The sequence below is a fragment of the Brienomyrus brachyistius genome, unplaced genomic scaffold (assembly GCF_023856365.1).
Source record: "Brienomyrus brachyistius isolate T26 unplaced genomic scaffold, BBRACH_0.4 scaffold40, whole genome shotgun sequence".
NCBI lineage: Eukaryota > Metazoa > Chordata > Actinopteri > Osteoglossiformes > Mormyridae > Brienomyrus > Brienomyrus brachyistius.
In genome coordinates this window covers 2,598,836-2,622,366 of record NW_026042315.1, presented here as the reverse complement: position 1 = coordinate 2,622,366, position 23,531 = coordinate 2,598,836, and the positions used below count along the sequence as shown (strand labels likewise).

Here is a 23,531-nt window from a genome sequence, read left to right as displayed (position 1 = left end):
CTGGAGGCCCCTGACCATGCTTTGTGTAGACACAAAGCTCATCGCAAAGACCCTTACCGAACGCCTGAAGAAGGCCATGGCTCATCTGGTTCACAGCGACCAGACGTGTGGAGTACAGGGTCGATCGGCGACGTGGAATCTCCACCTCATCCGCGACGCCATCGCCTGGGTGGAGGATAGGAACCTCCCTCTCCTGCTGGTCAGCTTGGACCAGGAGAAAGCCTTCGACCGGGTAGATCACCGCTTCCTGTTCAAAGTATTGGGTAAGTTTGGCTTCGGGCCCAATTACCTGGGGTGGTTACTCACTTTGTATAACGAAGTTGGGAGCCATGTTGTTATCAATGGCTTCCTGAGTGATTTGGTGCCCCAGCGGAGTGGAGTGAGGCAGGGATGTCCCCTCTCCCCCCTCCTCTACGCGCTCTATATAGAGCCACTGGCGTGCGCCATTCGCACCCACCCCGGGGTCGATGGCCTTCTTATCCCAGGAAGTCGGGGGACAACTGTTAAACTGACCCAGTATGCAGACGACACCACGCTTTTCATCTGCTCGGATCAGTCTCTCGGTCATGCCTTGAGCCTCGTTCACGCGTTCGGTTGGGCCTCTGGCGCGACGCTCAACCTCAGTAAGTCGGTGGCCAAGTATTTCGGCAGCTGGAAGGCGAGGGAGGACGTCGCAGGTGGTCTCACCCTCTGTGACGGTCCTCTCAAAGTTTTGGGGGTCAACTTCCTTTCGGATGGTGCCGCCCGGTTGAACTGGGAGGAGCGGTTGGCGATCGCCAGGCGGAAGATCGGACTGTGGAAGTCCAGGTCCCTGTCCTTCCAAGGTAAGGTTTTAGCCTTAAAAGTGGATATTCTTCCCACCCTGCTCTACCTTGCACATGTGTACCCTTTGCCCCGCTTCATGCGGAGGGGCCTGACGAGGGACGTTTTTAACCTCGTCTGGGGGGGCAGGTATGAGTACGTGCATAGGGAAGTGATGTATCTCGGAAAGGACAGTGGAGGGAGGGACGTTATTGACTTTCCTCTCAAGCTTGACTGCCTGTTGTTCTCGCAGCTCTGCACGCGCCTGGCAGCTCCCCTCGAGCACCCCCATCAGCACTTTGTGCGTCTGTGGCTGGCTCTCCCCATGAGACGTCTGGTGACGTCGTGGACCAACCTCGGCCCCAAGGCTGAGACCCTGCCGGTCCACTACAGCCACGCTGTCAAGTGGAGTAAGTCTATTCCGGCAGGTGTCAAGACAGAGGCCCTGACCAAGCACAGAGCCCTTTACAAGGCTTTGCTTGGTCATAGGGAGACTCGGGCCATGTTGGGCCTGGAGGAAGGCACATGGGCGAGAATCCAGCCTAAGGGTTTGGATTACAGGCTGCAGGACCTGAACTGGCAGTGCCTTCATGGTAAGCTGCCAGTCAGGGACGTCTTGCACAGGCATAAGCTGACCAGACACCCCCGCTGCCCCAGGCCCGAGTGCAGCGAGGATGAGACCATCAAGGGGCAACTGGATTATCCTCCTGTTGGTGTAAAACTATGATATGATGCCTGTCAAAGTGTATCAGCTTCGCCATTTCAGAACCTCTGCTAAAATCATCCTAGTATTTGCAGCGACCGTCCAGTGCAGCCATGTATTTTTTTACTTGGCCACTAGCAGACCTCATACAGCTAGTCAATCTCTCACTGACTTTTTAAACCGATATATCTAATTATTTAATAGAGCTGTTGGTGAAATTTAACAAAATCATGGAACGGCTGAGGTGCCCCTGAGGAGAAGTTTGGGAACTGAAGCGGTGTTCATCTAGCCATCGAACTAGATATCAGTAACATTTTAGAAACAGAACAAATTATTACTAGTTTTTATTGTGTTACTCTTAATTTGCACGTGTTATAATGTTAAATTGTGTTTTTTGTTCTAAGCTAAAGTACACTTGCTACCCAGATAAACAGCTGTAAACATTTCTTTGGACAGCCTAAGACTTTTGCACAGGACTGTATGTTTGACAAAAAATAAATGACTGTGTTCAGTGAGCTGAATAAACATGAAACATATAATTGTATAGTTTTTCTCTCTGACTGAAATGTAACTAAATGTAATCCTGATTGGGGGGGGGGGCTTTCCCCCTCCCTTGTATATGTACGACTTGTATATTTATATCTGTTTACTGTATTTCCTCCCTGTACAATGACAATAAAGGCTTTCTGTTCTGTCCTATTAATGTCCTGCTTCAGCGTCACCCAAAGCATAACTGAGTAACATAATGAAACCACAGTCTGCTGGATTAATTTAAATTTACTGTATAAATTCAAAATATAATTATGTCCTGTTACTGTCCTGCTTCAGTGGACTAAAGTAAATGCAATTATTCTTAATATATTTGATTAAATAATGTTTTGTTTTGTTAAATAATCTGACTCCCCCAACCGTACAAGGTCTGGTTGCTTCCCCGTCAGACAGAAGGGGCAGGTGCCTAGGCAGCCTTGCCACCCCCACCCCACTGTATAAGGTCTAGTTTTGCCCCCATCATACAGAACCCAGAACCCACACATGTAACCCAGGCAGAGACTCGAACCCAGGTCCAAGAGGTGTATGGTAACAATGCTAACCACTGCACCACCATGCCACCGCCATTTACATGTATGTAACAGTTTTATTACCTTGTAAATAGTCTGTAGGGTTTGCAAACTACCGAAACGCCTTTGATGTAACTAATTATAAGTTTATAATAGAACAATATAGATTTGCCTATCTCAGGAACAATGAGTGCAGGCGGGAACCAACTCTGGGCGAGAACCAACCCTGGGCGGGAGTCAACCCTGGGTGGGAACTAACCCTGGGTGGGAACTAACCCTTGGTGGGAGCCAATACTGGGCGGGCGCCAACACACGGCAGGGCACACACACTCACACAAGTACAGGGACAATTTAGAGATGCCGATCAGCCAACCCTGCACGCCTTTGGACTGTGGGAGGAGACCGGAGCAGCACTGAAACACCTCGCTCCAAACGGGCTTCAGTGCAGGTAATATATTAAGGCAGTGTTATGGCGGGACGTCTGTGATGGGGGGGTGAGAGGTGGTGTTCAGGCTTAATCCAAAGTAGATTAGTGGGTCTCATTAGGAACAGTGACGACCTGCCCTGTAGAGAGGAGATGAAGAGACTGGTGGGATGGTGCAGTGACAACAGCCTGATCCTGAATGTGGAGAAGACCAAGGAGATGATCATGGACTTCAGGAGGAAACAGCCCAATCATTCAGCACTCGTCACTGACAACAGTGCTGTGGAGTTGGTCAGCAGCGTCAGATTCCTGGGGGTGCAGATAACTGACAGTCTGGACTGGTCACCAAACAACATCACCGGTTAAACGGGCTCAGCAGCGTTTGCACTTCCTGCGCCGGATGAAGAGAGCTTTCCTCTCCCATCCTCAGCACCTTCTACGGAGGCACCATAGAGAGCGTGCTGACCAGCTGTATCTCCATCTATTTTATGTTCACTGCAGCCCACGCTGTTTGCATCTTGTCATTGTTGACTGTGTGAAAAATGTCCCTAGAGAGAGATAGAGGATACCGCTTCCATCAAATTGACAGGTTGGGTCAAAGGTCACGGGTCAAAAGTTCACTTGTGGGCGGGGCTTGGTTGTGGTGGTACGATGTGACGTCACGGGAGAGGGATTTATTTATTTATTATTATTTTAATTTATTTAATTATTTATTATTATTTATTTTAAAAATTATAATTTTATATTGAGGAGAGTGCTTACGAGTGTCGGGGTTTTTGTCGGGCGCCGCCGCCGGGGCTGAGCTGGGTGGGTTACCTGATGGAGCGTGAGCGTACGCTGTGTCTGGTGCGGTACTGTGGTAAGGTCCCGGGCTTTGGAGAATCAGCAAAGGACTTATTCACATACTGGTGCGGTACTGCGGTAAGGTCCCCACGGCTTTGGATAATCCGCAAAGGACTCGGAGAGAGCGATGCCGGAGAGCTGAGAGCCGTGCTGCGCGAGTCTGAGAGAAACTCTGAGAGAATGAGACTCTGGGAGAAAATGATAAAGTTGGAGCAAAGAATGAGAGGAGGAGCTATCCTATGGCCTACAAGATAAAAGCATATGGCACCAAATTGGAATCAGTAGTCTTTAAAAGAATAAATGGACTAGCAACTGTCTCTGGGGGAGCACCCCCGGTTAGGTACTATTAAGCAGCATTTAGTGACATGCATAAAAACACATTTTTAAAAACTTTGACAGAATAAAGTCTTAGTTATTTGAATAAATACGTTTTTCAGTAAATGTTTATTCACGCGCATGCGGACAAACACACACACCCTGGAGGTCAAACTAAAAAAAAAAGTTGATACAAACTACAGTTGTATTGGACACGCACACAAAAACACAAAAGAGTTTGCTCAATCAAAAAAACAAACATATATAGTTCACGTTTTTTATTAAAATGTATAAGGATTGTTTTGTTATAGCGAAATTTTAAATTAATATGAGTGGGATATAAGTCATTTAGGCAACAGGACTTGAGGAAGAACCTAAATAGTGGCTAGAAATGACCGACCAGGCAGGCAGAAGTGTGCTTTCCTTATCTCACAAGTCATGGAAGGGTGGGATGGGGGACACATAAGTGTGGGGTAGGAACTGTGGAATCAGGCAGGGGTGTAAGAATTTAGGATATAGTCTTGTTATTTTAAAGAAGGTGTACATGATTATTTAATTACATTTAATGGCAACCAGTAAGCTGCATTTAGCACCATGCTGCAAATACACATTAAAAACTTTAAAGAATGGTAATATAACTTGACCATAGTTTTTAGTTACACAAATATTTGTAAGACGTAACATGAAAGTTTTTCAAAGTGAGATGTACAGATGTTTTAAAATGTAACATGAAAGTTTTTAAAAGTAAGATGTACAAATGTTTTAAAATGTGACATGAAAGTTTTTCAAAGAAAGATGTACAAATGTTTTAAAATGTAACATGAAAGTTTTTCAAAGTAAGATGTACAAATGTACAAATTCACATAAACCGGTTAAAAAGAATTTCCCCAGGAACAGAGTGTTTGTACTGACAACCATGTGTCAGTGGCAGGCCGATTTATGCGACATGCAAGGGCTGGCGACGTACAATGATGGGTTAAAGTATCTGCTTGCGGTGATTGATGTTTTTTCCAAAAAGGCCTACGCGTGTGCGTTAAGAGACAAGACTGGGGTGGCAGTGGGTGTGCGTTTGTATGTATGTATGTGTCATGCCCTGCTCGTCGGCTCCTCATGTGTGCCACGCCCCCTGAATTCCCACGTGTGCTTCCCTGATCGTTTCCAGCGTTGTCTGATTTCTTTGCTTAGTCTCGTTGTATTTAAGTCCTGGTCTGACCTGTTCCCTTTGTCTGTCATTGTGGATTCGGCGTGGGTGAATGTTTCCTGGTCCTGTCGTCCCAAATAAACCCCCGTTAGCCCTGAATACCGCCTGTTTGCAAGCAGAAACTGCAGTGTTAAAGGGTCCAACAATATCAAGGCCAAGTTTCTTCCATGGTCCATCAGGCAGCGGGACTGGTTGCAAAGGAGCAGGGTGAATAGAAGCTGTTTTATCATTAACCTGGCAGAGTATACATGAAGCAATGCAAGACTGAACTTGTGAGTCCATCTTTGGCCACCAGTAGAGGTCGCGCAGACGTTGCTTTGTGCGGACGATTCCTTGATGACTCTCATGTGCAAGCATGATCAGTGCGTGTCGTAAGGAGAGTGGCACGATGAGTCTTGAGCCTCTGAGGATGTAGTTATCCTTGACGGAGAGCTCATCTCTGATCTTATAGTATAGGGCTAGTACACCACTTACTGATTTAACCGATGGAGGCCAACCACTTTCAAGTTGTGAGCGCAGGGCTGACAGTTCAGGACAAGAAGAACAAGCAGAGTTGAAGTCAGCCACTGGAAGGGAGCTTAGGACAGCAGAAATATGTGCCACCATCTCGGGTTCTGAATCTGAAATAGAGTCAGGAGGCGCAGGCAGGGGAAGGCGCGAGAGACAATCAGCCGTATAGTTCTGGGAGCCTGGTCGATAGACAACATCATAGTCAAAACATAGCAGGCGTGCAGACCAGCGGGCAACCCGCATACCAGCCCGACCGATTCCCTTTGTGCTGAGCAGTGTTGTCAATGCCTGGTGATCTGTGCGGAGAGTAAAACGACGTCCCCACAGGTATGTTCTCCATTTTTCTGTAGCCCACACACAAGCAAGTGCTTCTTTTTCAACAGTCGAGTATTTCCTCTCCGTTTCAGTCAGTGTGCGGGAAGCGAAAGCCACAGGCTTCTCTGTGCCATCAGGTTGTACTTGTGCAAAGACAGCTCCAAGTCCATAGTCACTTGCATCTGTGGAAATTACCGGTCGTAGAGAAGGGTTAAAAAGAGCAAGCGCAGGACTGTCCACAAGAAGTTGCTTAACTTCCTCAAAGCTGCTTTGTGCTGCAGGAGACCATGTAAATGTGTCTTTTTCACTGACACAGGCACGCATAGGAGCCACAACCGTCGCAAAGTTAGGCAGAAACTTTGAATACCAGGACACTAGGCCCAGAAACGATCTCAGGGCAACAGCGTCAGATGGAGGAGGGGCTTTCAGGACAGCATTAATGTGTTCTTGGTCAGGAAGAATGCCATCTACAGTAATGACATGACCTAGGAAGCGTAGGGAGGTTTTCCTGAAGTGACATTTGTTCTCATTGAGAACCAATCCAGCCTCCTTCAGCTTTTGGAGGACAGCGTTGAGGTTCTGGTCATGCTCAACAGGGGAGTTGCCATAGACAATAAGGTCATCCAAATAATTTTGAACACCTGGAAGACCGTTGAGAATGTCAGCCATCATTTTCTGGAAGGCTGAGGGGGCTGATGTGAGGCCATAAGGAATTCTGCAGAATCGGAACAGACCATCATGTGTGATGAATGCTGTAAGGTCTCTGCTATCTTAATGAAGAGGCAACTGGTAGTATGCATTAGCCAGATCGATTGTAGAAAACAGCTTTGCACCTTGTAAATTTGCAAGCAGTTCATCCACATGAGGTAGAGGGTAGCAATCTGTGACCACAGCCTTGTTTGGTTCACGGAGATCTGTGCACATTCGTATTCCACCAGTTTTCTGTCCTGTAACTACAATAGGCGAAACCCAAGGTGATGCATCAATTTTCTCAATCACACCAGCTTTCAGCAAGCGGTCAAGTTCAGCTGAGACAGAAGCTCTTACAGCAAAAGGCAGGCGTCGTAATTTCTGGCGTACTGGTTTAACAGTGGGGTCAATTTTCACCTTATGCACAAAGTTTTGTGCACAACCAATGTCTGGAGTAGTAGGGATGCAGGAAGCGGTTGAAACAGTCACACAGCTAACAGCACTAGCAGTACGGATACAGGGAGCAGATGCAGAGTTTGTGGTAAACACGGGAGGGAGGGTAGTGTTACCTTCAATGCAGATGCTTAAGGCTTTCATGAGATCTCTTCCTAAAAGAGAAGTGCCCTTCTTCACCACGTAAAATGTAACTGGGGCAGTGAGAACTCCTCTACTCACTTTGACTTGTAGGCAACCAAGCACAGGAATTCTCTTCCTTGTGTAAGTCACTAGCTGACTAACAGGTGGAAGTAGTGGTGTGTCATTGAAATACTGAACATAGATGTGGTGTGGCAAAATAGATACTCCTGATCCTGTGTCAACAACCATTTCATGCTCTTTGGTAAGAGAAGCAGGAGTACTGATATTGATTTTGCATGTAAGTGTATGTGGTGCATGGCAAGTGTTGTTTAAGTATAGCACAGTCAGTTTAGGTAGCTGAATCTCACGTACATCACTTGTCTTGGATGAGCGACAAACACGAGAAAAATGTCCAACTTTATGGCAAGACTTGCAAGTTGCTTTGGCTGCAGGACACTGAGAAGAATTAGCCAGATGTGTGTTAGAACCACACCTGAAACAGCTGCGGGAAGATGTAGTGGAGGCATTGAATGGCTTATTAGGATGAATGTGCTGTGTGTATTTCTTTTTAGTGAATTGTGAACGAGGTTGTACAGCTTGCACTGAGACACTGTCCTTTCCTGCTATTGTTTTTGCTTGTTGAACAGCAGATTCTACTTGTGATGCGAGTGTTAAGGTTTTGTCCAGTGTCAGATCCGATTCGAGCAGGAGCCTCTCTCTTATGTTTGAGTTATTCACATGTTCAATCAGCTGATCACGGATCATCTCATCGGTTTTATCATCAAATCCACATTTTGAAGCGAGATCACGCAATACGGCCGCATACTGTATAATAGTCTCGTGAGGTGCTTGTTTTCGCTGTCTGAGGGTATGTCGTTCCACAACAACGTTTACTTTAGGTGTATAATGTTTCTCTAAAGCAGTGACAGCAGAGTCAAAGGAGTCACCTGTATCTGGTAGCGAGTAGAAAGTCCGTTGTCCCTCGGCTCCGAGACAGTGGAGTAGCGTAGCTCTCCTGCGCGCTTCAGGCCAAGCATTTCCCGTTGCATTAATTACCAGTAGGTAGTTCTTGAAAATCCGCATCCACATGTCGAAAGGTATCGGGGGCTCTCCCGGGCACGGCAAAAACATCGGAGGTGCAGGCACGTTTCCAGCCATGGTGAGTCAGCAAAAAAAAGAAGAGGTGAAAACACAAAACTCGTCGCCAGAAATGTAGTGTAGCACTCGAATAACCAGGCCAGAGAATATACAAATGCTGTTAAACGAAATGCTATTTACTTAACAAGCATTACATCAAAAACATCAAGGTAGCACAGCAGTACGGATGTTCGTATTCGTCTCACTCTACTCATCACACTTCTTCCTTTCTCGTCTCTACAGTGTCTGCCTTTCGACACTGCCACCTAGTGTTCTAAGGTTGTAATAAGTCAGTGAACACAACAGCTAGGTTTGCTAAAGCTAAACTTTAGCGGTGCGCCCTTATCCAACCTCCAACCTTGGATAAGGTGAGATGCTTTTATTGTCACTGTGAAAATACAATGAGATGTAATTTGGAGCAAGCCTGTAGACGCCATAGTAAGCATAAAACTACAGACTAACACTTACAGAGTATAAATACAGATAAAATACATATAAAAGCTAAAGATACATAGACCAAAAATAAAAAAGAATAAAAATAAAGAAAAAATTCTGGTGCTAGAAGCAAAGAAACCAGTAGCACATTGTCAGATATTACACAACAAAAGCGTAGCATTGAAAAGCTCCAGGCCGCTGTGCCTGCATGCATTGCCATTTTGGTTTTTGACTCTGTTTACGTTGGAGTGGATGAGTCAGATGGCTGAAGATAGATTACATCACTGCCATCTAGCGGTCAGGGGTTTAAATGCCAACAGAAAATGAAAAAGTCTGACAAATTTTTGAGCTGATTAGCTGTGAATTTTGTAAAACAGCAGAGGCGGTTGGCTGGAGATGCACTAATGATCGGCTTGCAGGTAGTAGAACAATGACCAGCTGAGTCTTTCCTCAGTGTTTCTACTTTAAATAGCAAAGGGTATCATAACACACTTTAGAGTACTTGGTGCTTCACTCATTCTTCTATCTTGGTGCCATGTTTCACCATCTCTATCAGTGTCATCAGCATCAGTGAAAAGGTGTCTGGGATGCTGACCTTAGAAGCAGAATTTCAAAGAAGAGCTGAGGAAAGGGGGGCAAAACACCCCCCTTTGAAAACCTCTGAACACTGGGGATAAGAGCCTTAATGAAGGAAAGATCAGCAATTTGCTGTGAAGCACTTAAACTTGGCATAAGAAAAGAGAGACAACATAGCAGAGAATGGTTTCAATCCATCGACCTCTGGGTTATGGGCCCAGCACACTTCCTCTGCGCCACTCTGCTGCACAGTCGGGGCTGGGTGAGTGTTTTCTTAGTGTGTCCACTTTAAACAGCAAAGGGGCTCTGGACACACATAATGGTACTTAGTGCTTCTTTTCAGAGACCCCTAGGTTATAAAGCCCCTGTGAGGTGCAGCATGAGCCTTCCTCAAGCGATGCCTGATTTAACCATGACAAGCAGGTAAAAGCTGTTGGCCATAGACAAAGTGAGACCCAGCAGAGGACATGGCCGTTCTAAGCCTCAGACCTGGTATGGTGATGAAGCTTCCTGTTACACTTTCTACTGCCTTGGTTCATCGCAACAATCAATATGATAAAGAGAAGGAGTCATCCTAGATGGGACCCAAACCCACCCCTCCACTTTGGGATCCCCAGTACATAATGGGGGGGGGGGGGGGCATAATGAATTCTGAAGGTCCCCGTAGCCCTGGGAAGATGCCCAGTACGGAAATGACAGATGCTAAAATAAATGCTAAAAACTCAAATGGCCTAATTGTCAGTGTTTGTTATAGACACCTAATGTAGCTGCAGAGGAAAGCAGAATGTTGTATGACGACATCAGGATTATGAGTAATAAAAATGATGTGGTGGTTATGGGTGATTTTAATTTACCAGGGATACAGTGGGACACAGTCTCTGGCTCTTCTGTAAATGAACTGGAGATGGTGGAAGTGGTACAGGATTGTTTTTTTACTCAGTTTAATACCCCTACCAGGGGAGAAGCCATTCTTGATCTTCTTTTTTCTAATAACCAGGATAGGATTGAAAAATTAGAGGTTTTAGAACCACTGGACAGTAGTGATCATAACATGGTTAAATTTCAGGCTAATTTTCGTGTCAGAAGAGTAAAATCCAAAAGAAAAAAATATATTGTGAGGAAGGCAAACTTTAATGGTATGAGACTGAAACTAGAAACTGTGAACAAGTTAAATAGCAAAACGGTTGAAGAGGCATGGGAATTTTTTAAAAGGACAAGAGGACTTCATACCTGTTACCAGCAGAACTAAATCTAGGAAACTACAACCAAGGTGGTTTACTAAGGAAATTAAGAATAAAGTCCGGGGGAGAAGGGCTCTCTTCCACAAATGGAAGATAACTAATGATTTCAAAATAAGGCAGGAGTCTACAGGTTGAGTTAAAAAATGAATGACAAGTATGACATTAAAAGTTTCTTCCAATGTTTTATCTCCAAAAAAGCTCTAAAAGCTGAAATCACTAATCTACAGGATAGTAAGGGCTTTATAATTGAAAATGAAATTAATATAGTAAATGAATTTAATGATTATTGTACATGGGTGTTCACAGTAGAGAACACAAATAACTCACCACCATGTAGATTCATTGAATTATTAGATTTCCAGAAGTCCTTAAGGTCAAAGCTACAGGGTTTTTACAAACTGTATCAGCCTGGATCAAAAACTGGTTTACAGACAGGAAGCAGTGGGTAGTTATTAGAGGCACAATGTCACAGTGGGCCTGCGTTCATTGTGGGATACCATAGGGTTCAATTTTAGGACCACTATTGTTCCTAATTTGCGCCAATGATAGTGACGTCAATACATACAGTAAAATGGTTAAATTTGCTGATGACACCAAGGTACGTGATGTAGCAGATACTGATCTAGCAGCGGAGAGGCTACAATAGGATTTAATTAGCAACTGGGCTGATACCTGGCAGATGAAATTTAAAGTAGATAAATGTAAGGTTATCCATGAAAGGAGCAGAAATATAAAGTACAGATATTTTATGGGTTCCACTGAAATAAAGTTAGCTGATTGTGAGAATGACCTCGGTGCGTATGTTGATGCTTTCATGTTCTACTCTCGTCAGTTTGGGGAAGCAATTAAAAAGGCCAATAGGATGTTAGGTTACATCTCTAGGTGTGTGTAGTTTAAGTTAAGGGAGGTGATGCTACAATTATACTGTACAATTCCTTGGTAAGACCCCACCTAGAATATTGTGTGCAGGTTTGGTCACCATACCTTAAAAAGGACATTGCTGCCTTGGAAAGGGTGCAACGTAGGGCTACAAGAATGATTCCTGGTCTTAGAGGAATGTCTTATGAGGAGAGGTTAGCTGAACTGAATCTGTTCAACCTCTAGGAAAGAAGACTAATGGGGGACATGATTCAGGTATATAGGATTCTAACAGGTCTGGATGCTGTTCAGCCAAATGGCTATTTCAATATTAGTTTATATATTAGAACTTGTGGCCATAGGGGGAAATTAGCGGCAGGACATTTTAAAATGTATTTGTGAAAGCACTTCTTTACACAGCGTGTAGTTGGAGTATGGAATAGTCTTCCTGCTAGTGTAGCCCAAGGTAAAACCCTGGGTTTCTTTAAATCAGAGCTACAGTAGATAAGATTTTAACAACTCTGAGCTATTAGGTAAGTTCTGCCCAGACGAGCTTGATAGGCCGAATGGCCTCCTCTCGTCTGTAAATTTCCTATGTATCCCAGGTGCCCAGTCCAGCTCTGTCCCTGGCTCAGAAGACCAGTGCCTCTTCCATTAGGCCACTGGAGCAACAGGCAGACTTGTGCTTATGACTGGCACAGTTTGCTCAAAATGGAAGCTCAGTAAGCCTTCTGCAAAACTTACATGAATGGAGCTGAATAATACATGCTAAGGAGAGCATGACAGCCATTCAGGCATCTCACTCAAGTGAAGTCAGCGAGTTTCCGCTATGCCTCTTGCCTTTATAGCTGGTAATACAGTGGAATCTATATACAGTGATCACATCTGTCTGGGTGAAATTGATCGCTATAAGCCGATGACCATTATAACCGATTTTTTCCCTTTTTCTTCATGTCTCAGGCAGATTAACATCTGACATTTGTATATGTATTACATGGATATAAGGTAATACAATAGACAGTGTCGCTATTTACAGATTTTTTTGACAATGTACAGTACAGCTGTTTCAAATGCTTTTCAAATTACGATACTGTACTGAACTGTGTATAATTCCAATACGCTATCATACTGTAGTGCCGGCAGCATCTGCATGTCCCAGTGAGCGCGTGTGTATAGCCCTGTGTATGTCTTGTATATAGCCCCTGTTTGTAGTTTGTGCTGTGTATTGGGTTGTCACCTGTGCCTTTAACTGTGGCTGTCCTCGGTTCTTGCCTGATCCTCGGATCTCTTAGCCATTGTGTAATTACTCGCCGTGTGTGTGCCTTACCATCCTTAGTGTAACTTGTCATTCATGGTCATCATGTTATTGTTGTTTGTTGTGCAGTTCCTTTATGGAATAATATAAGGAAACACTTGTGTCAGTCTGCCTCTCGTCAGTTTCATTCACCGCTGCCTCGATTCCTCGCTCTGCTCAGCAGACCCTTTCAATCTTTTGCTGTAGCGCGTTGCACAGATACAGCTGGTAACGTGTCCTTCAAAGCTCACAGTACCTCCTGTCCTTTTTCTAAAGACTCTTACCTACAATACTGAGCAAAAGTCTTGGGCCGCCAAAGAAAATGTTTAATGCTGTTCGTCCGAGTAGTAATTACATAATTGATCAGAAAAAGGACTATTTAACATTAGAATATATGCAAATTAAACTCAGTAGGATAAGCGGTTTGGAAAATGGATGGATGGAAATTAAAAGAAACACAATTTAAACTCACAAGTATTTCTTCTGTTCTCCAAAACGCTACTGATGCCTTTTTGGGTGGTGAGATAAACACCTCTTCAGTTCCCAAACATCTCCTCAGGGGCACCTCAGCCGTTCCACGTACAGTATTATGTAAACTTCACCACCAGCTCATTTTACTCATTAATTTAATAAGTTAACAAAAGTCAAAGAGGTACTAATTAGCCATAAGAGGTGTGATAGTGGTCAAGTCAAAAAATAGCTGTATGCATGGGGTGGGACTGCAGATACTGTGGTGACTGTCGGAGAGGCTGTGAAATGACAGAGCTGCCATGTTCTGACAGACATCATTTTATAGTTCTACACCAACATGAAGATCATTTGAACATCATCCTCTTTGACAGCTCAAGACTTTTACACAGTCCTGTATGAAGAGGAGAACATTCTGTGCCCAAAATTACTACTAAACAGTCAAATACGTAGAAAGTTGAGCCACTGCAGAAGTCTAGTGTAATAGAGCCAAAATGCTCTACAGGTAAAAGGCTCACACTGAAGTCATCACACTGACAAAGGAGAATTGTTAGACTGACTTTAAGAAATTTCTTCAAGTGGGAGCACGCAAATGAATTACTATACATATGACCAGGGGGCACATAACTGATTTTAGAAGAAACAGCGTCTTTGAAAGATAAAGTGGAAAAACCGGCAGACAATCCACATGGTTTAATGATCACACAGGTTCTTACAAACAGGAGTGCTGCAGACTGGAGAGCAGATGGGAATCCACAGGTTTAGAAGTGTTCAGGTGCCACGGACCAACAGCCTGCAACAATAAAAGTAAGCCCTTTATAGGGCTCATCCAGCCTATTACTCTGACCGTATTCATTGCAATAGAAATAACCCTCGCTACCTTTTTAAAACAACTTGAGACAAACAGTTGTGCTAACAGTGTTGATCTTTGCAAATATGTTGTTATCGGCAATAATGTTCTCGTGGATTTCTCTCCGCCTTACACTGTTATTGGCGATCACCATCTGCACCACAGCATCCTCCTGCTGCGGTGTCAAAATTCTTCCTCTCCCTCCTGTGGGAGGTAAACCCTGGATCCTACAGTATTGGGTTACAGTAAAAACAAACGTGCTCCAGAGCATGTGAGCGGAGCGTGAGCGAGGAGTGGAGCAGGCGGAATTTGTTCAGAGCGCGGAGCGGTTTTTTTAATTAAGGCTGGAGCAGTCGCTCTGTCTCGCTCCAATTTCGCTCCCATACCGCTCACACTACGACTCTGAGGCGTGCCCAAATCTACCCAGAATTCATCTGTACAATTATCAAGACCGTTACACAAATTGGCTGAGATGGTATTTGTTAAGTATTTCATAAAGGAAACTGATGGATCATACAAGTGTACTATTCTTATGAAACGTATAGATGACAATATTGTAGAGCAAGAACAACAATGCGGTGAAATTGTTTTAGTGAGTAAAGATTCACTTTGGAATCACTTTTCACAGAAACATGAAAGTGTGCTACATCCAGCCCATCGCAGGGCACACTTACACACACTATTCACTCACGCATGCACTCCTACGGGCAATTTAGCAAGCCAAATTATCCCCAACACGTTTTTGGACTGTGGAGGGAAACCAGAGTACCTGGAGGAAACCCCACGACGACATGCGGAGAACATGCAAACTCCACACATGTAACCCAGGCGGAGACTTGAACCCGGGTCCCAGAGGTGTGAGGCAACAGTGCTAACCACTGCACCACCATGCCTCCCCTGCATCACACCCACATAAAGAAAATACAGAAAATCTTATCTTAAAATAAACAAATAAATAAATAAGAAAACTAATAAATAAGCCTAAATTAAATTAAAAGAAATTAATCACACACAGAGTAATTTTAAAGTACCAGCCATGTATTGTCAAAACAAAGTAGTAACTGGCATAAAATAAGGATACATGTCATTCCACAATCAATGTTTTAGCGACTTCATAGCGTCATTCAGGGTGGTGATGGCCTCTGTGTGAAAACTGTTCAAAAGTCTTGTGGTGTGTGTTTTTATTGTCCTGTATCGTCTGTCTGCCTGACGGCAAACGTTGGAAGAGATTATGAGCAGGGTGGGATGAGTCCTTTATGATATTTGATGTTTTGCGGAGGAACCAGGGGTTGAAGATATATTCCAGGGTAGGTAGGTGTGTGTTGGTTATTTTCTCAGCAGCTCTGATTACTCTCTGCAGGGCATTTTTGTCAGCTGCAGAGCTACTGCTGTACCACACCAAGACACCATAGGTCAGGACACTCTGATGTTGTGGCAGGTTGTGGCAGGTTGATTCTCCTGAGAACTCTCAGGAAGTACAGTCTTTGCTGCACCTTCCTGATCAAGCAAATTCTGTTATTTGTCCAGGTGAGGTCATCCGATATGTGTGTGCCCAGGAACTTGAATGTTGACACCCTCTCCACAACTTCCCCATTTATCACCAGAGGCTGGTGATCCACCCTTTTCCTTCTAAAACCAATGATGAGTTCCTTTGTTTTCTTGGTATTTAACATCCAGTTGTTAGCTGTACACCAGTCTGCCAATCTCCTCCCTGTATGCTGTCTCATCTCCACTGCTAATGAGGCCCACCACAGCTGTGTCATCGGCACATTTCATGATGACATTAGTATTGTGGGTTGGATTGCAATCATATGTATACAGGGAGTACAAGAACTGAGAGACAGGGAGGAGGAGTGGTGGGGACCCATCTTGACAGACTGTGGTCGGTTGGTTAGGAAATCCTGTATCCAAAAGCAGATGTTATGGTGGATGCCATTTTATGGAACAGTCTGTTCGGAAGGATAGTGTTAAATGCGGAGCTATAGTCCACAAATAGCAACCTTGCAAGAGAGAGAGGAAGGATACCGCTTTTGTCAAAATGACAGGTCGGGTCAAAGGTCACGTTCAAAAGTTCAGTGGGCGGAGCTTATGTTGTAGTGGGTTGAGCTTGGTTGTGTAACTGACGCAATAGCATATGGATTTAATTATTTATTTAAATATTTTTTTTTGTCTTCTTCCCCGGGGGGTTGGTTGTGTAACTGCTGCAATGGTATTTGTATTTAATTATTTATTTATTATTTTAAATGATTGTGGCTTAGGGGGCCTGGGTTGGTTGTGTTAGTGCTGCAATGGTATTTGGATTTATTTATTTATTATTTTAAATGCTTATTTTAAATGTTTATTATTTTAAAATGATATTGAGGAGAGTGCTTATGAGTGTGTATTATTTTAAAAATGATATTGATGAGAGTGCTTATGAGCGTGTGTTATTTGAATAAGTTATTATTATTATTATTTTGTGGTGCGCGGGCGGGAGTGAGCGTGGCTGGGTTACCTGATGGAGCGCGAGCGTACGGTGTGCGGTAGCGTGGTAAGGTCCCCGGGCTTCGGAGAATCAGCAAAGGACTTATTCACATACTGGTGCGGTAGCGCGGAAAGGTCCGCACGGCTTTGGATAATCCTCGGAGAGAGCGATGCGGGAGAGCTGAGAGGCGTGCTGCTGCGCGAGTCTGAGAGAAACTGTGAGAGACTGTGGGATAAAATGGTAAAGTTGGAGCAAAGAATGAGAGGAGGAGGTGCAGGGTCTATCGTCCAATAAAAACGCTCGGCGCTAGTTTTGACCGTGTGTTTTTTCCTCACGCGAGCGTTTGTATCACATCGGCGTATGGCGCCAATTTGTAAAGGTCATAAGTCGAGACATACATCGAGTCTGTCAATTTGTCCGCCAGTAAATTCTGCAGGGCCGTGCCACCTGGCCATCGAGGCGCCCCCCCTACCCGGCCACGCGGGCCATACATCGAGTCTGACACTTTTGCCCTCCAGTAAATTCTGTTTAAAGTTTTGTTTTCACATACGTCCCAAATTACAGATAATTTTCTTACACAGGCACGAGTAGCATCATCAAGGCCGTACCACCTGGTCATACATCAAGTCTGACAATTTCCCCGCCAGTAAATTCTGTTTATAGTTTTGTTTGTCATACATGACCGTGCAGATATGGGGTGACAGAGACAATTAAATTGTATTACGTCGAGCGGGGGGCCTTTTCCTCCTCCTAGAGGCATCATCTTCATCCGTACCACGCCCCCACGAGCAGGCCGTGTAGAATATAGGGAGCTTCGCGCTGCAGGGCCAACTCTATCTTTTCAAAAAATACAGACATGTCTGGGACTTCCGAAATGAAAGATTCAACCTCACCTTCTAAGACTCAACAGGAGCAGGAGGCCATTATGCAGCCTCCGGGGGCTCCCAGGAAGATTCATACGGCACGTAGACGGGTACCAATGATGCGACCGTCGGAAGACCCGAGGGCTATCTGGGAGCTGCCCAACGGGAATAAACTGGTCTGCCTCTTTGACAACGTTGCGGAGGAACTGCGCGTCTTTCAGGTCACCGGAGACGGCCCAGACCCCCCGAAAGACGACCCGTATCTGGTGACTTTTTCCGAAACGGAATGGGGAAACTTGAAGACTGTCGTTACCCCGATGATGGAGGAGAGCACCGACCCCGACCTTGAGGTCGAGACTGGAAGAATGGAGATGCACTATAGAGATGCTCGTAAACAGCGTATCACCATTATGAAGTGGGACGCGACCGGGGAGCTGGACAAGAGAATGGTGAATATATGGCAGTGGCCTAAATGCGACTGTTTTGGCCTGAGAATACCGTTTGTGATTTGGATGCAGATGATTCAAGAAAAGTCTGGTTACTACCAAGCGATGTTTAAGGAGAGTCGGGGGCGTAAGCAGATGCAAGAGATGACAAACCCTACGCCGTAAGGACCCCCCTCACCCCCTCACCCGCCGTCGCTATATAAAGTGGACTCTGTTACAACCCCTTTTCACAAACATCATGGCAGCAGCAGGAGCAGCAGCAAATTATAGCGACGGTGAAAGCGGGGACAATGAGGCTCCAGCAGCAACCCTGACCTCTGATCCCGGGGAGCTCCTTCCAACCCCCCCATCATCACCGGCCTCTGATCCTGGAGAGGACCCTCCGACGCCTGAGATCTGCACGCTTCTCTCCAGACCGGCTCTCTGCCGTGGGATGCTGACTTGTATTAAGGCTATGATAGTGGGCCTTTTAACCTCAGTCATCAGGAAGCATCAAGAGAGAAACTGCTACGGTTGTGAAGTGGATCACCCCAGTCAGAGACAACACCCTTGTTTGTTTCCCCCAGGTAGAAATTACTTTTACATACACTTTGACTCTGTGTTGCGTGACCTCTGGACCGATCGGCTGACACCCGCCTTGACCCACGTTCTATCGACCCTGGGCATCCGAGCGGCCGCCGGCAGGTTGGAGGGGGCAGTGGAAGCTATCCTGTACGATCTGCGTGAGGCCCGCAACGGCATGGTGGAAATCACTCGACTGGAACAAGATCTGTTTGAGCAGAACCCAGCGTTTAAGCAGATCCTGGAAGAAGAATTTCTGACTCGTTGGGAGGCCCGAGACTAAAACAAAAAGCATCTTGTGATGGGGAACGGTATCAGCAGACCCTTACGGCGGTTTATGTTAAATGTTTTTTTAGAAAAAGTTAGTCCACTATTGTTGCGTGCTATTGATAAAAGCGATTGTCGGGATGATTATGCTTGTTGCTGCTTTCATAGAGTGTTATTTGAGATTTCTCAAGTCGGAGAAAATTATCAGCGGGGGATGGATTTACTTACTCAACTGATGTCAGAGGGAGAAAGACATTCCCCCGAAAGTCTCATACGCGCTTGTCTATCTTGTATTCCTGACAATGAATTTGACTGTAATCACATTTTTGTATTTTACGCTTTAATAGTAGATGTAGTCACCTCTAAATTTCATGATAAGCAGCCTATCGATGTTAATCAGATGCTTTCTACTCTACATACATGTATCGTTGAAAAAGCCACTATATCCACTTTACTGCATGTGACATCGCTAATCTACCTCAACAACTGTCACGGCTGTAACTAAATGTATACCGGCATTTTGAAAATGTAACCTTCACAAATTGTATACCAGCTTTTTTAAAATATATATATATATCTTTCACTAATTGCAAAAATAAAAAAAAATTTAAACTTGAATACCATTGTAATAGTCTTTGTAAATAATGGGTAAAAATGCTGAGCAGGGTGGCCGAGTGGTTAAGGCGTTGGACTTAAGATCCAATGGACGTATGTCCGCGTGGGTTCGATCCCCACCCCAGCTAAACTCTTTTGTAAAATAATAATAATTAAAAAACAAACTACACAATATGGGTTAAATGTAGAAAAAACACACAAAAATTTCACTGATGTTCACTCAGTCTCTTACCTCAACAACTGTCACGGCTGTAACTAAATGTATACCTGCATTTTGAAAATGTAACCTTCACAAATTGTATACCAGCTTTTTTAAAATATATATATATATATCTTTCACTAATTGCAAAAATAAAAAAAAAATAAAACTTGAATACCGTTGTAATAGTCTTTGTAAATAACAGGTAAAAAATGCTGAGCAGGGTGGCCGAGTGGTTAAGGCGTTGGACTTAAGATCCAATGGACGTATGTCCGCGTGGGTTCGATCCCCACCCCAGCTAAACTCTTTTGTAAAATAATAATAATTAAAAAAAACAAACTACACAATATGGGTTAAATGTAGAAAAAACACACAAAAATTTCACTGATGTTCACTCAGTCTCCTAACAACCCCCCATCCACAGTCAGCTATAAAACGCCGCACCCCCGCTCTCCCCCCACTCAGTGTGTGAAAAGCATGTCTGTTGCCAAGACTACAGCTCGCGTCTTGAGCAGTTCGTACTATGACCCCAGCCAACCGGGGTCATACGGAGGTGTCTCCAGACTGCAGAGAGCCGTGCAGCAAGATACGGGGAAAAAAGTGGCTGCTGATGACATCAGAGACTGGCTGTCTATGCAAGACAGTTATACTTTACATAAACCGGTTAAAAAGAATTTCCCCAGGAACAGAGTGTTTGTTCCGAGAGCCATGTATCAGTGGCAGGCCGATTTATGCGACATGCAAGGGCTGGCCACGTACAACGACGGGTTAAAATACCTCCTTACGGTGATTGATGTTTTTTCTAAAAAAGCCTATGCTCGCGCGTTAAGAAACAAGACTGGGGCGGCTGTAACCCAGGCCTTTGATTCTATTTTAACCGAGGGGGGCGTCCCCCTCAAGCTACAGACGGATGCCGGTAAGGAGTTTTTAAATGGGACTTTTCAGAAACTTTTAAAAACTCATAAAATCACCCATTTCACTACGGCTAGTGAACTTAAAGCTTCCATCGTAGAGAGATTTAATCGAACGTTAAAAGAGAGGATGTACAGGTACTTTACGGCTAAAAACACCCGGCGATATGTGGACGTGTTGGACGATCTAATAAAGGGGTACAACCAGTCATTTCACAGCGCTATTAAAATGAAACCTGCCGAGGTCAGGCCCGATAATGCTCATCTAGTATTTGATAATCTATACGGTCCCCTGAAGAAAAAAAGCACACGGCCACGTTTTAAGTTTAACATAGGGGACACTGTGAGAGTCTCCAAGCACAGTCAGATATTTGACAAAAAGTACGAGCAGACATTTACGGACGAGTACTTTGTCATATGCGAACGTGTACCCAGATCCCCACCGGTATATAAATTGAGGGACGTGAGCGGTGAAATACTCGAGGGAACATTCTATGAAGCGGAGCTGCAGAAAGTCAAAATATCTCCGAGACGCGCGTTCAAGGTCGAGAAGGTTATAGGCTCAAAGACCGACAGAAAGGGGAAAAAGTGGATTTTAGTACATTGGCAGGGTTGGCCCTCGAGGTTCGATTCGTGGATACCGCGGTCGGACTTGATACAGGTTTAATTTTTTAAAAAAGAGAAAAAAAAGAAAAAAAAAGAAAATGGACGCCCGCCCCTCTTTTTACCTCACGCTACCGTCAAACTCTTGTCTCTCCATCTTCCCCGATAACCAGAGTTCGGATTACACCGTGATGCTCTCGCGACCTATAGAGCTACGGGGGCCTTACGAAGTAGCTCTGGCTGAAATCATGTATTGTTACACGTGGCGAAATGTTACACACCCGGATAATACTTTTGAATTGCGGGATACGGAGGCGGAGGCAAAGAGAGCGGCCGATCCTTTAGTGGACCTACCTTACCTTTTTCCTCGGAAAATTAAAGTGGGCTATTATGAATCTCTGAAACAGATTGTGACAGAAATCAACGCTACGTTAAAAAAATTAGGTACCGAAGTTTCCTTCTCATACAGCGAGATTACACGAAGGGTTAATATGACGGGAAACCATAAATACAAGATCCAATTTAAACCTACTCTGGCCTACATGCTGGGCTTTGAGCCGGGTCAGTGGTATAACCTAGGAGGAGGTAGCGGGTCGACCTCACCCTACCCGGGCGACATTCACGCGGGATTCTACAATATGTACGTCTACTGTAACATCGTGGAACCGCAGCACGTGGGGGAATTTGTAGTCCCGCTCCTCAGAACCGTTAAAATAGACGGTGCGTTCGGCGACGTAGTCACTTTGCCGTTCCACAAGCTGCAGTACGTACCGGTGAACAAGCAGAGCCTACAGAATTTGCATATTGAGATAAAGAACGATCAGAATACTCTGATTAATTTCTCCTACGGAAAAACGATCGTCAAGCTACACTTTCGCCCCGTTTAAAAAAAAAAAGAAAACAATGGCTTACCACAATCCACAGAGATTTATTACGTATTACACCAGTCAGGCGGGACATGGGCTCCCCGGTTTTGCGGGGAGCCCCGTGATGTACGGGCGTGGGTTGGGGTCCATGCTCAGTAGGGCTTTTAGATTCGTTTTACCCTTTCTTAAGCGTGGGGTCGATATAGCGAAACCTCATTTGAAATCGGCGGTCAAAGGAATAGGATCGGATCTAGTCAGCTCTGTAGTCAGCGGCCGTTTTACAAACACAGGTGACCCCAAGCAGGAAGGGTCGGGTCTGCTATTCCTCTCTCGGAGGAGGAGGAGGGGGAGTAGAACGAGAGCCCAAGCACCTCTAGCCCTGCTGCAAGGTCATAAAAAAAAAAAGAAAAATAAATCTGGCAGAGGCGTCAGGATTCCCAAGTCTCCATCCGCCAAGAGAAACAGGAAACCCCCCGGGGACATATTTTAAGAGAGAGAAAACGCAGCGTAAACAAGAATGGCTCTAGCTCACCGGCTCTCGGCTGAATGTACCAAATCTGAATTGGACCTGTTTGCGGCCCCTATGACGCAATTATCCATAGATCAGACCAATTATGTAGAAATCAACCCATTAAATTCCATTACCGATCAGGATGTTTTGGATTTCCTAATACCGGGGTCGGGCAATTTCTATGTGGACCTCAACTCTACACTGCTATATCTAAGGCTCAAGATCGTTAGGGCCGATGGAGCCCCCCTGCTTGACGCCGACCCCTGCGGTATTATACAGTACCCGCTAAACGGCATATTCTCCCAGCTGGATGTGAGTCTGAACGACGTCCTGATCAGTTCTTCGTCGGCCACGCACCCCTATAGGTCAGTCATAGAGACCCTGCTCAATTTTTCTACGGATACGCTAGAGAGTCAGTTTTCGGCAGGGCTCTGGTACAAAGACGTCGGGGGCGACTTGGATAGCGTGGACGTCTCAGCGCAGGGCCCCAACGTGGGGTTACAGAAGCGAGCCGCCTTCTGTAGAAACTCTCAGGAGTTTTCTCTGATGGGTCCTATACACGCCGATATTTTTTTCAGCGAACGAATGCTGTTAAACAACGTGGATATACGCTTAAAGTTTGTAAAGGCTAAAAGCGACTTTAGTCTCATGTGTAGAAATGACACCGATTACGAGCTGAAAATACTGAGGGCCAGCCTGTTTGTGAAAAAAGTGGAGGTCTCCCCGGCGGTGTCACTGGGTCACTCGGCCGCTCTCATGAAAGCAAACGCCCTGTACCCTATAAGCAGGGTAGTCGTTAAAAATTATACGCTGCCCGCACAATCGCGGGTTTGCCCGCAGGACAACCTCTTCCTGGGCAACTTACCGCGCTACATCGTTTTGGGGATCGTGGACCACGCCGCGTTCGTGGGCACGCGAAACAGAAACCCG

General features: G+C 45.1%; 2 protein-coding genes and 2 non-coding genes across 5 annotated transcripts in view; 3 read left to right on the top strand and 1 right to left on the bottom strand.

Moving 5' to 3' along the window:
• Window positions 1-23,531, bottom strand: part of LOC125722597 (uncharacterized) — a 426,618-nt gene that overhangs the window by 58,437 nt on the left and 344,650 nt on the right. The gene's annotated exons all lie outside the window — the stretch shown is intronic.
• The window catches only part of LOC125722566 (cytohesin-2-like), a 227,538-nt gene that overhangs the window by 73,411 nt on the left and 130,596 nt on the right, over window positions 1-23,531 (top strand). The window lies entirely within an intron of this gene.
• trnal-uaa (transfer RNA leucine (anticodon UAA)) lies at window positions 19,557-19,639 on the top strand. The gene has a single exon. It is a non-coding gene; the product is annotated as a tRNA-Leu (tRNA).
• trnal-uaa (transfer RNA leucine (anticodon UAA)) lies at window positions 19,929-20,011 on the top strand. Its single transcript has one exon. It is a non-coding gene; the product is annotated as a tRNA-Leu (tRNA).